The sequence below is a fragment of the Neodiprion virginianus genome, chromosome 3 (assembly GCF_021901495.1).
Source record: "Neodiprion virginianus isolate iyNeoVirg1 chromosome 3, iyNeoVirg1.1, whole genome shotgun sequence".
NCBI lineage: Eukaryota > Metazoa > Arthropoda > Insecta > Hymenoptera > Diprionidae > Neodiprion > Neodiprion virginianus.
In genome coordinates this window covers 5,397,637-5,409,667 of record NC_060879.1, presented here as the reverse complement: position 1 = coordinate 5,409,667, position 12,031 = coordinate 5,397,637, and the positions used below count along the sequence as shown (strand labels likewise).

Sequence of the window (12,031 nt, the reverse complement as noted above, 5' to 3'; positions counted from 1 at the left end):
CGTGTTTCCTTGAAAATCATCATTCGTGTTCCCATCTTTAAATATATTATACATACACACACACACACACACATACGAATCCGTACATAAAATATATTCACGTGTAAATCTACATTCTTCGGTATTCCGGGATTCAATATGCAAAAACACGAATGAATGAAATAATTTTCTAAAATCACACCGAAGGTCAGAAATTTGATAAGCTATAAGATAATAAAATAAAGAAGGAATTCCTTGAATAAATAATCGATCAACTCAATTCTCCGGTAGAAAATAATCATTTTATTATAAATCCGCGACTATTCTAACTGCATAAATTTAATTACCCGTTCAATGTAACAATCCGATGAATTTCATTATATATATGTACATACACACATTACATTACGTATTAACTAACAAGACAATGTTCCTTTTTTCATTGCATCATATATATATAATATTGTATATTACACAGGCGTATAAATTGTTTTACATTGTGCAAATAGAGATTCGATCGCAGGTGTAGTAATTCTTTTTATATTTCAAATATAATATTATACTACTTCCTCAAGGTTCGCGTGATACGTATATATATATATTCCTAACGCAGTAGAAAAAGAAGAAATATAAATTGATAAAAAAACAAGATTCACGACGTTGTGGGATGAAGGAAGGGGAGAGGGGGAAGAAGTGGGCACAAAGAAGGGATAAACACCTGAAAAGCCTGCGTGTGTATCTATATACAGTAACAAGTACCTATATATATATATATATATACACATATTTAGTCAATATTACACGCATTCACGCATGTTGCGTATAACGGTGTGTTAATCTATCCTAAATATCTGGTAGCCAATTAGCGCCTCGTGGCTGACCATAGATATGTACGTAGAGACATACATACGTACATGCGCTGAGAAAAATTTCATTTGTTACAGTAAGTAGAAAAATTGAGTAAAACAGGTGTCGTTAAAAAAAAAACTGTTTGAATATCGTTGGAATTACGAAAAACGAGGTACGCCTAAACATTTTGCGCTATCGTCGATCCTTTTTTGGTTATTGCAACGCAAAATCAGTTTCCGAGGCTTACTCTACTTTTTTAGTTAAACGAGGCTTTAACGCCAATTTATTCTCGCACGAGCATTAAATTTTCGCAACAGTTGCAAGAAAATCTAGCAACGGTGATCGTAATGATAAAGAATAGCAACGGATACTAGAGTTTCCGGTAACAGCTGTGAAACTGATTTTCATTCTCTACCTAGAACTATATTTTACGATCGTGGTAAAAAATGAAAATAGTTTAGGACCGAGCGGTAACCGGAAATAAAAATTTCTCTGAGTCTGCACGTACGTACGTACGTATACCTGCATTCACCTGCAAGATCTCGGCTCTGCCCGATGTTCACAAGCCATCCGATCCGTAAAGCCAAAAGCGTGCATCGTGTATATATAACGTATATGTACGTATATGTTTCTCTGTATGAGCCTGCAGTTCACGTAGCGGTACCGTGTATACGTATGCGTAGTAAATACCCGATGCACAATAATGCAGGATGGGTGCATCGTCCGGTTTTATATACCTATAATACATGTGTTACCTAGATGGGCGCATTACGTATGCATGGAAATTATTCACACGGAATAGCTCAGTTTTTACCTGACGGATATTTGAAAAAGAAAAAGACGATTTGGAGAATCTTAAGTAACTCTTTCAAGTCACAGTTGGATGCTCAGCCTCCCGTTTGAAAAATTTACATGTCGTGTAGCCTTATCACAGTTTATTTACAAATTCGAATGATCTTTGTTAGTTCGTACGAACGTTAAAGTATGGACGAAGTCTAATCTCTTTCTTCTTACGTCATCGAGTTTGAATAGTTTTTTTACATCCACCATCTTTGATTTAGAAATGATGTAAGTTTTACTTGAGATTCCTGATCAGCGATCCCAAAAATTCATCTCGAGTAACAAAATTCGGGATGAAATATTGAGTGGAAAAATGTGCGACAGAAAAGTTTAACATAGGGATGGATTGATAGATCGTTTAATTCGTAGATTTATCATGATTTTTCATAACGTTTATTGGATATTGTTGATAAATATGTTACGGGTAAACACGTTGGACAAAATTCTCCCGCGGTTGAATTATCGAAAATCATTCCAATATCGCGAAATTGAATCAAACGGTGAAAAAGTTACTTATCTAAACTCAAAATGAAGCTGCGAAAGAGGCGAATGCGTTTCAGGTACTATTCAGGTATAAGGATCGAGAAAGAAAACGTGGGATAATTTTATATTTACAATCGTGGAAGAACGTACAATGCGCAAGTCTTTTACACAACGTAGAAAATTTTTTCACTCTGATGAGAAACCCGATCGACGTAAAAAAAAAATTTCAAATTCTTACTAGTAAGATATAGAATTTCTTCGATTGAAAATTCAAACGAAGCTTTTTTTTTGTTTTTCTTACCCAATCAGTCGCAATTTCAGATGAAATATATATGTCACGCATACATCGTATTACCGAAATTTGATCAACTTTTAAATATAAAATATTACGTTCGCCGTTTTCTCCCCCCTTTTTCTTGCTCCGTTTTCATCAAAGTGCTTCGTCTATTCCTCTCGTACGCAACGATTTAACATATCCTAGACTAGGATTCGAAATTATATGAGAATATAAATAAGTGCCTCCGAAATTTCCTGCTTTGCAATCGAAACGCGGCGGATCGAAAATGTGAAATTCTACTCCAAAACTACGTAGAAACAAGATGAGAGAAAAAAAAAAGAACACGAGTACAAAATTAAATATTTACACGCGCATGAAATCCGAGATTATACGAAGGAGAATTTTTTTTATTTTTTTGTTACTAACTATCGTAAATTTGCATATCTGTAATACAGAGTTTGGGAATCATTGTTTTCTGGACAGATTTTACGATAAGCCTTGATTAACAGACTATATAAACGGACGTTGATTTATCAAAACTTGTTTTAGTAAACGCGGAACCTTTTCTTCAAAATAGTAAAAAAAACATACAAGTCGTAGCTTTATGTATCGTGCAATTAACTATGCATAATATCAACTGTAATGGTAATAATCACAAATTGAACAACTCGCCATATTTATTCTATCGCAACGAGTCAACCGCGTTTATCTAACAACATTGGTATAACACTTTACAGCTTGCGTTTTATTGAACAGAATTTTTCCCCAAAAATGCAACTATTTTTATCAAACGAAGAGGAAAATTAGAAAAAAAAGCTGTGAACGTGATTTGTTTTCCCAATACAAGAAAAAAAAGAAAAAAAAAAAAAAACTATATCACATCGCGCACGAAGCTTCTGGTGTCATACCGGGCAATGATTTTTCCCTTCCTCGTTGATTTGTGATTCGCTTTGACGAATTTGTGCACGATTCTCCGATCTCGGAAAAAAAAAAAAAATACACGCACGAATTTAACGCCAGATTTTTTTCCACCGATCGTTAATTTATTAAAATTATTCACAACCATCTGAAAATCGTGCGTTTCTTTCTTTTTTTTCTTTTTTCTTTCATCTGTTTCAAACGCCAAAGAATCTTATATTTCATTCCGGATCATTTTCGCACCCGCGTCTTCAACGACGTGACGATTTCTTTTTCTATCCTTCGTATTTTTTTTTTTTTCTTTCGTTTCCTTCGTTTACTCTCTCAGCGCTAAACATTACGAAAAAACAAAACACCGTACATCAACGTTTCGAGCAAAGTTACTTTACCACAATTCGATACTGCGAACATCGTTTACCGCGTTAACAAAGAATTTTCCGAACGATCCTACGATAATAATTTTCGCAACTTTCCACATCGCGCAACGCGTGCAAGATTATCGATCGATTTGACAAGTCCAATTACCATATTTAAACACAAATCTATGCAGGGTTGCAAATTTTTTAATGAAAAATTAACGCGTCAACCATTACTTTTTCAATTCATAATGGAAATAATTTAATGGAAATAAATTCCATTTAAACATTAGATTCAATGATTTAATGAAAATTATTTTCATTTGATCATTAAATTTATCGAATTTGTATTTGAACGGTCGGAACGAATTCATGTTTGGTTGTGGTCTACATCGAAATGGTCAACTCACCTGCGGGGCTGCAAATTTTTCAATCAAAAATTAACGCATTAACCGTCACTTTTTCACTTCATAATGGAAATAATTTCCATTAAAACATTAAATTTAATGTTTCAATGAAAACACCAATGCAATTAACAAAGTAACGAATCAATTGCAACCCTGCATGTATGTCGTGTATATCTCTGCATTATTGTACCGAACAACGGTGTCGAACGTTGCGATGCAAACCACGTGAGAAGCGGCCAACTGGAGGGGGGGGGGGAGGGGGAAGAGTGGGAGGAGTGGGAGCGGCGGGTGGGGGGGGGGGGGGGGGGGGCAGTAAGGTGAGTAAGATTCGAACGTGAACATGACAGTCAGCATATCAAAGCATATATATATATGCATACTCAACTCTCGTTACGCGCAAAACAGACTCATCGACGTTTACATTTTCGTATTACGTATCGCTAACGCGTTGCGTTGCGACGAGAGCTCTCGGAGAGTAAGCGAGATTGGTTGTGGAAAGACCAAAGGGGTAGGGGTGGTGGTGGGGGAGGGGAGGTCTCCCAGCGGTTACGCAGGGTTCTACTTTACACCGTGCGACTACACTATTCGACAATCGAGGCAGGCGAAAAAAAAAAAAAAAAAAAAAACGTAGGGACGTCGCGTAGAGTTAAGACAAGCGCATTCGGTCAGTTAAGTAAGTCAGTAAGTCAGTCAGTCAACCTTCCGCAAGCTTTGGTGATATAGGTACAGATAAAGATATACCGTGTACTACTTATATCTATGATATATATATATATATATGTATATATATCTATTAGCGACTAGAGGAGAGCACAGCGACGACTGACGACGACTGTCGCTGCTGCCCAAAGTACATCGTCGTTTCTATCGTGGTTCCTAGTTAGTTTGGTAGCAAGAGCCCCGAGAGTCAGAGCCTGCTCTCACTCTCACTGTCGCGTTTCTCTCTCTCTATCTCTCTCTCTCTCTCTCTCACTCTGTCTTTCTCTCCCTCTCACTCTTTCTTCTACCTCTTTACACAAAACTCTCCGACCATCCCTTCCATCTCTATCGATCGATCCATCTATCTATCTATCTATCTATCTCTGTCTATCCTTCATTCAACGGTATTGATATATACGTCGCGACCGACGGTTTGTTTTTCAATTTTTGATTTTTATTTTTTTATCGTACTTTTTCTTTTTCGTTTTTTTTTTTTTTTTGTTTTTTTTTCGAATCAACTCGCCCAAGTCACCGTGTTTATCGAAGTTTACGGTTTGTTACGAATTTGATAAATATATATATATATATATATATCGTAGATATTAGGTTATATTTGTATTAAATACAGAAGAAGATAAAGAAGAGGAATTATGGCAAAGAAATGATCGATGTTTTAACTTTTAGTTCCAATATTTTTTTCTTAAGTACAAAATTCGCATTCTTCTCAGTTTCATGAATTATTTATCGATATATATATATACGTATATATATATGTACGTACGTCGGTTCCTCTTCTTTCTTGTTCTGTCTTCCATCACCCCCCCCCCCCCCCCCCCCGACCTCACTTAAAAAAAACCCTTTCTCCGCAACAGTTTCTCATACTATCATCTTTGAATCCGAGTCATATTAAAACCGTTTCAAAATCAATTATACTTGTTCGGTAACACAGATCGATTAATTCGTTGGGTGTTTCGACGCATCGCAATGTGCGAGAAAAAAAAGTTCCCTCTCGGATATCGTTAAACACCTTGTATAGATCCGTAATAAATCGATTCATTTAATTATTGATTTATGAATGATAAATTCGCGTTAAGTGATTGTGAGATGTTTTACTCGCTTATTGTTAGTGTAACAAAACGTCAAGATTTTAATCCCGTTTCCTTTTTGCTTCGTACCTAACCCGATCTATACGCTAGGACTCGTTGTAAACACCCGTTTACTCCTCTCGCGGAGTGTTTACCCCAACGATCTTTCACTTATCATTGTAAATCCGTCCGTTGCCGGAGTATCGTCTGAATCCCTTCTCTGTGTTGCGCGGTGCAAAATATTCTTTCGATAGTTTGTGTTTGCTTGTGTAACGTGTAATGTGTAACAGGTACGCAACGAAACCGATATATATATACACATATATATATATATATATATGTGCGCATATGCGTAACGTTAGATCTTCTTACTTAATCCCCAAATAGCGTATCATAAACGGCATCTAGAGAGTTTCGAGTCACATGAAAATCACCGTGTAACTCGGGTGCGCGGTTTTACACGTCGACTGTTATCTGCGTAGTTTAAATTGTATGAATTTTATACGTGTTAATCGTTTAATGTTTTTTCGTTAAAGAACGTACGTAGATTGTACAATAATTTTACAACCTGGATCTTGCGTGTAAAGCAAATAATAATACATACATGTTTAAATACACACACACATAAATGCCAATTGACAAATATATTGTGTAAAAATTCTGAAACACTAACTGAATTTACGTCAAGTCAATTAACGATATATATATATATGTACTGTGCGGTGTGATTTAAAAATACATACTTTACGTGTGATAATTAATTACACGTGGTCCTGAATCATCCGAGATTAAGGTACCTGATCACACCGTTTTTCGTAAGTAACCACATTTTAAAATTAATGGAAATATTGTTTAATATCGTTTCGTTACGTGGGTTTTAATTCAACGAATGTAAGAGATTCGTAGTCGGACGGGTGAAAAGACTCTTTTTGAATACGTCGAAAGACTTTTGTTTTTTTTTAACTGCCACTCTGATTCAACATCTTGCAAGAATTTAAGCGTCTCGAAAGGTATTTTTTCTTACCTCTGCGGCGTATCGAGATGTTTTTTACTTTTTTGTTTTTTTTTTCGGGGTTTCGATTTCGCCGTATCCACGATTTTTGGCGTTTGAGATATTTTTTTTCTTTTCATTTTTCTTTCTCTTTTCTAAACCTTTGAAATTATTTTCAAAAGACTTTCGGCACGATCTTTCTAGAGCGTTTAAAAAACGTTTGAATAACATTTTTTTAATCCACTTCGGCGTCCTTAGATATCACGAACCACGTGTTAAACGGTACATATTGATTGACGACGTTATTTAACGCTACGATCGATCGATTTAATTTTACTTAGATTTAAAATAAAAATCCGGATATTTGGTTTTTTTTTTTTTTTTTTTTTTTTTTGATTCCGTGCAGAGATCGTTGAAAGAACAACTTTCTTTTATGCGACATTAGATATTCGCAACGCGTACCTTTTAGATACTTTCGTTTCGTCGCTGTTTTGATTTTCTTTCTTTCTTTTTCTTTTTTTTTTTTTGTTTTTTTATTCAACGATCTTTCTCCTCTTTTTGCTTGGAAAAAATGTTGTTTCCAATTCAATCGTTCACCGACTCGTTCACTCGCTTTTGACCAAATTCACTTCCTTAATGAAATTTATTATAATCCGTTACTTGCTCCTCTTGTATTTTAAATATATAAATATATATTTATCTACATTCTATCTATGATTTAGACACGATATAGGTATAGATAAGCAACAGGCTGGGTGTGCAGCGAAACTATCTCTCGAAGCAACAACAGCACCATATTGTATTCTTATCTCGCAAAAATTCTGGTAGCGTTATAATTTTTTTCTTAATTTGTATTTTTTTTCTACTTTTCTCTCTCTCTCTCTCTCTCTCTCTCGAAAAAAAAAGATTCAACGGGCTGAAATATTAGAATAAATCCAGGGAAATCTAATACCGATGTCTTAAGAGGGGGAAAAAAAAAATAGAGATGTTGAAAAATCATTCAAACACTATGCGATAGTTACGCTTTTCAATTACATCGCATGTAAACGGAAAATTAAAATTATGTTATTGAGTTAGTATGGAATTGGAATTTCTAAACCTCGATATCTAAGGCGGATGAAGGAATTTAGGGCAAAAGGCTGATATCGAAATAAGGAAGCCAGTGGTCACAATTCTATGCGGAAGTTTCAGTCTCCGTCTCTCCCTCCCTCTCTTTCTAACGCTCTTTCTTACCCATGCATGTATCGTGTAGGAGAATGTGTAAGTAAAATTCCCCATTATTTTGTAACATGTTGTAAATACACTTGATACGTTGCACGAATTGTAACCTCATATGTAGGTATTATACATGGGGAATTCCATGGGAATCCGAACAACGACTTCCGACCCTCACAATTTCCGATTTCGTTTGAATGAAAAAATTTTCCGCAATCCTCCCAACTCTAAAAACAGTGACATGAATATTTTTTCACATTTTTCTTTTCAATCAACTGTTTAATTATTTACCAATATTCAAAGCGTATAAAGTAAATATTCGCAAATAATTAAACAGTTGAATGAAAAATTTTAATATATTCAGAGTACAGTTTCAGAGCTGGAACAATTGCAGAAAATTTCTTTAAAAACGAAATAAAAAATGGCGCGGGGCATAGGTCGATTAGTTTCGCATGGAATTTACCATATATCAACCGATTATATCGCGTACAGGGAAGGGTAAAGATGAAGAGCTAAAACAACGAGACTAAAAAAGAAACAAACGATTAATTTTCTTCAATCATCGCTCGCATTTTCGATATTATATAATATTTGTATATTATAAATATACGTAAAAAGTGTAAATATATGCATATTTTTTACGTTTCTCTCTCTCTCTCTCTCTCTCTCTCTCTCTCTCATATATATATATGTATATCTATACCGTAAGCATAGCGCCGCCTAGCTGCTTTCTTTCCGGCAGTTGTGCCGCTTTGCTATTTTAGTAATGAGCGAGCCATAGAGAGAGAAAGATGACGCGAGATGGAAAGAGACAGCGAGCGAAACGTAGAGGTAAAAAAAAAAAAAAAAAGAAACAACAAACAAAAAAACACCGGCGCCTAGATTAGATCGTCTTAGAAAATTCGCGAATCGCGCTTACCGCGTGTTGTGAAATTTTTTTAAAATTTATTTTCCGTTTTCCTATTTCTACATTTTAAATTGCTCGTAACTCTTGATTTTTCATTCGTAACGTATGGATAGTATATATACGGATTCGGTATCGGAGTGTCATTTTTTTTTCTCGTTTTTTTTCCCGAAGAAAATTAATTTGATTCGAGAATAAAACGTAGAAAAAAAAAAAAAAAACAATTTCCGGGTCACGGACGGACCTCCTCCAAAAACATAAAAATTTTTTTCAATTTTCCACTTTCCATTCTCCAAATCAGTCTGCATCCTTTAACTTTACCTCTGTCGAATAAATCTTCGATCATCCATCGATGCGCGTGACGAAAGGAATATTTTTTTTTTTTTGTTTTTTATTTTTTCTCTCTCATTCCAGAGTCAAACAAATGGCTGCTTTTATCTAAAAGATCATTTTTGAGGAAAAATTTTTTTTCATACCGAAAGAATGTCGCATACTTTGACGCGACACGTATTGAAAAAAAAAAAAAAAAAAAAAACTTATCCAACAACGTCACAATACTTGAAAGAAAAAGGGAATAATTTTTGTCGACTTTTCTTTTTACTTGGGTCCGTCGTGCCCCGGAATAACCCAATAAACGATAAAATTTCACCAACGATTTTTCACCCGCATTCTTAGGCAAAATTCTAAGCGATTATATCGATAGAACGTAAAAAAATAAACTTATATAATATATATATATATATATATATATATATATATATATATATATATATATATATGTATAATTACCTCGATTCTTATTGCTTAGATGAAATTTTTGATATTATTGATATAAAGATAATTGTAATTCTCATCGTTAAATATTCATCTCTTTCCTTTTACGCGCGCGCTCACGCACACACACACACACACACACACATATATATATATATATATATATACATATATGTATACATATGTATATAATGTACATACTTATTCATTTACTTCATAATAATATCCCTGATTCTAATCGCGGCAGGATTTCCGCATCGCTAACGCAGCGCGCGGGCCGTTGAAATTTAGGGGGGTTGTGGATAACGGGTTCATTCGCGGCAATTATTCCCGGATTCCCGATTCACAAAAGCTCGCAGGGGGTTTCTCGCATCCGTCGGCAGTCGGGTACGCGTTTATTACAGAGATGCCGCGGCAGCGCAAGCTTCGCGCATTTCTCGGTGCTGGTACCGAGGCGAAGCTCGACGAGCTTGCCGAGCTTGCGGGGAGACGAGCTTTTCTCCGTCCCCGTTGCAGTATTGACGATATTTTCCGTCCCCTTTCTCCTTCGCCCTCGTCTTTTCGTCGTCCCTTCCCTCCCCCCCCCCCGCATTTCGCTCGCTTCAGATTCGTCTCTGCATATTCTCGCACGTATACATATACATACGTATGCGTATTCGTATTGCAGGATTTTGATTTTTGTCTTCACGCAAATTTTCCCGACTCTGAGACTGCGGTAACCTGAATTTTTTTGATTGTCTTACCCCGCTGGTTAATTATTTGTAAAATATCTGGGACGATTTAAAAAAACAAAAAAGGACTGTTTTTAAAATTATCAAAAACCGTACTTTCTGTTCCAAAATATTTCAAAACTGGACCCATGACTACCGATTTCTTTCCATATTTTTTTTTTTTTTTTTTTTTTTATTTTCGATCAACCGAAACATTTTTTCAACGATCTGAAAATTACCGAAAAATTCTCAAAAATTCTACCATTTACTTGGAAAATTTTCTAGACTGGTTCTGTTGCGGATACTTTTTTTTTTTTATCAATCCAACAATGAACTCGGTCTGGAAATGTTCCGAGTAAAAAAATATAAGTTTTGGAAATTTTCAGACCGTTTAAGCAATGTTTTAGTCGATCAAGAAAATTAAGAGTACTGAAAACTGTAAAAAAAAAAAAAATAGAATAAAATCGGCTCACCGGTTTGGAATAGAAAAAACAATTATTGAGAATTTTCCAAGAATTTTAAAAAAGTTCCTTTTCAAAACCACCCTCAATATATGTATAAATAATTAACCAATTGAATGAAGAATATAAAAAAAATTGAGGTTACTGTTTCGGAGTTCGAAAAGTTGGCAAAAAAAAAATTTTTGAACAAAATCAAAAATATACGGGTATATCCTTACAAACGATTTGCGTGTGATAGGTAAAAATTATTTCCAACGTTTATCGGATGGTAAATTAGAACGTCGAGAATCGGTGAAAATTGTTTCTCGTAAAAAAAAATTCCATTCCTCTGAAAGAAAGAAGAAAGAGAGAGAGAGAGAAGTGTATTAAAAAAAAATCCAACTCCCAAAGTTTTGTTGTATTATACCTTGGGCAATCTTCTGCACAATTATTTTCTATATACATATATACGTGGGTAATTTAAACTCTGCAAAAAATTTCTATAATTTGTTAACTTTTTCTTTAGAGAATTTTTCACTCAAGAATATATATACATATATATACGTAGTAAACAGACGTCGCGTCGTAGCGATATTTCAGTAACCAAATCATCACAGACTAAATCAATCGATGCATTTTTAAATAAATACTGTTGATTTTTTTTTTTTTTTTATTTTTATTTCTTTCTATAAAACTCTTGCATTTAACAAACACGGTATAATAATTATACACACGGAGATTTGATGAGATTATCGTGTGAAATCAAAGTATAAATCTGCTAAAAATCGTGCGAGCGATTCTTCCTTCTACTTTGTCGTCGTTTTTTTTTTTTTTTCATTTCGCTGATCAATCTTCGAATACTTGCAAATATTTTCGATGTTCTCGCCAATCCGCAGTTCGGTTAATTAATACTTTAGATTCGTACGTCAGCAACGTAATTATTCCAAAATCTTTGACTATGTAACGCTTGGACATTTATCTTTTCTCTTTCGTTTTATACTTTTTTGCTGTATTTTTTTTTTTCTCCCCGTTCTCGTTCTTGTACGAAAAACAAACGGTACTGTATTCCGGCGACAAAATATCTCCCCGAATAACGCGTGATCC

At 34.8% G+C, this 12,031-nt stretch overlaps 1 protein-coding gene across 4 annotated transcripts in view; it reads left to right on the top strand.

Moving 5' to 3' along the window:
• The window catches only part of LOC124299495 (zinc finger protein chinmo), a 100,180-nt gene that overhangs the window by 13,417 nt on the left and 74,732 nt on the right, over positions 1-12,031 (top strand). The window contains exon 1 of one of the 4 annotated variants that reach the window (XM_046752730.1): positions 6,090-6,183. The exons of 2 other annotated variants lie outside the window; for them this stretch is intronic. The gene's annotated coding sequence lies outside the window, so the exon portion shown is untranslated. Of the gene's footprint in view, positions 1-6,089; positions 6,184-6,375; positions 6,709-12,031 lie in introns of those variants that run through there. One more of the 4 variants, XM_046752729.1, reaches the window with a different exon arrangement.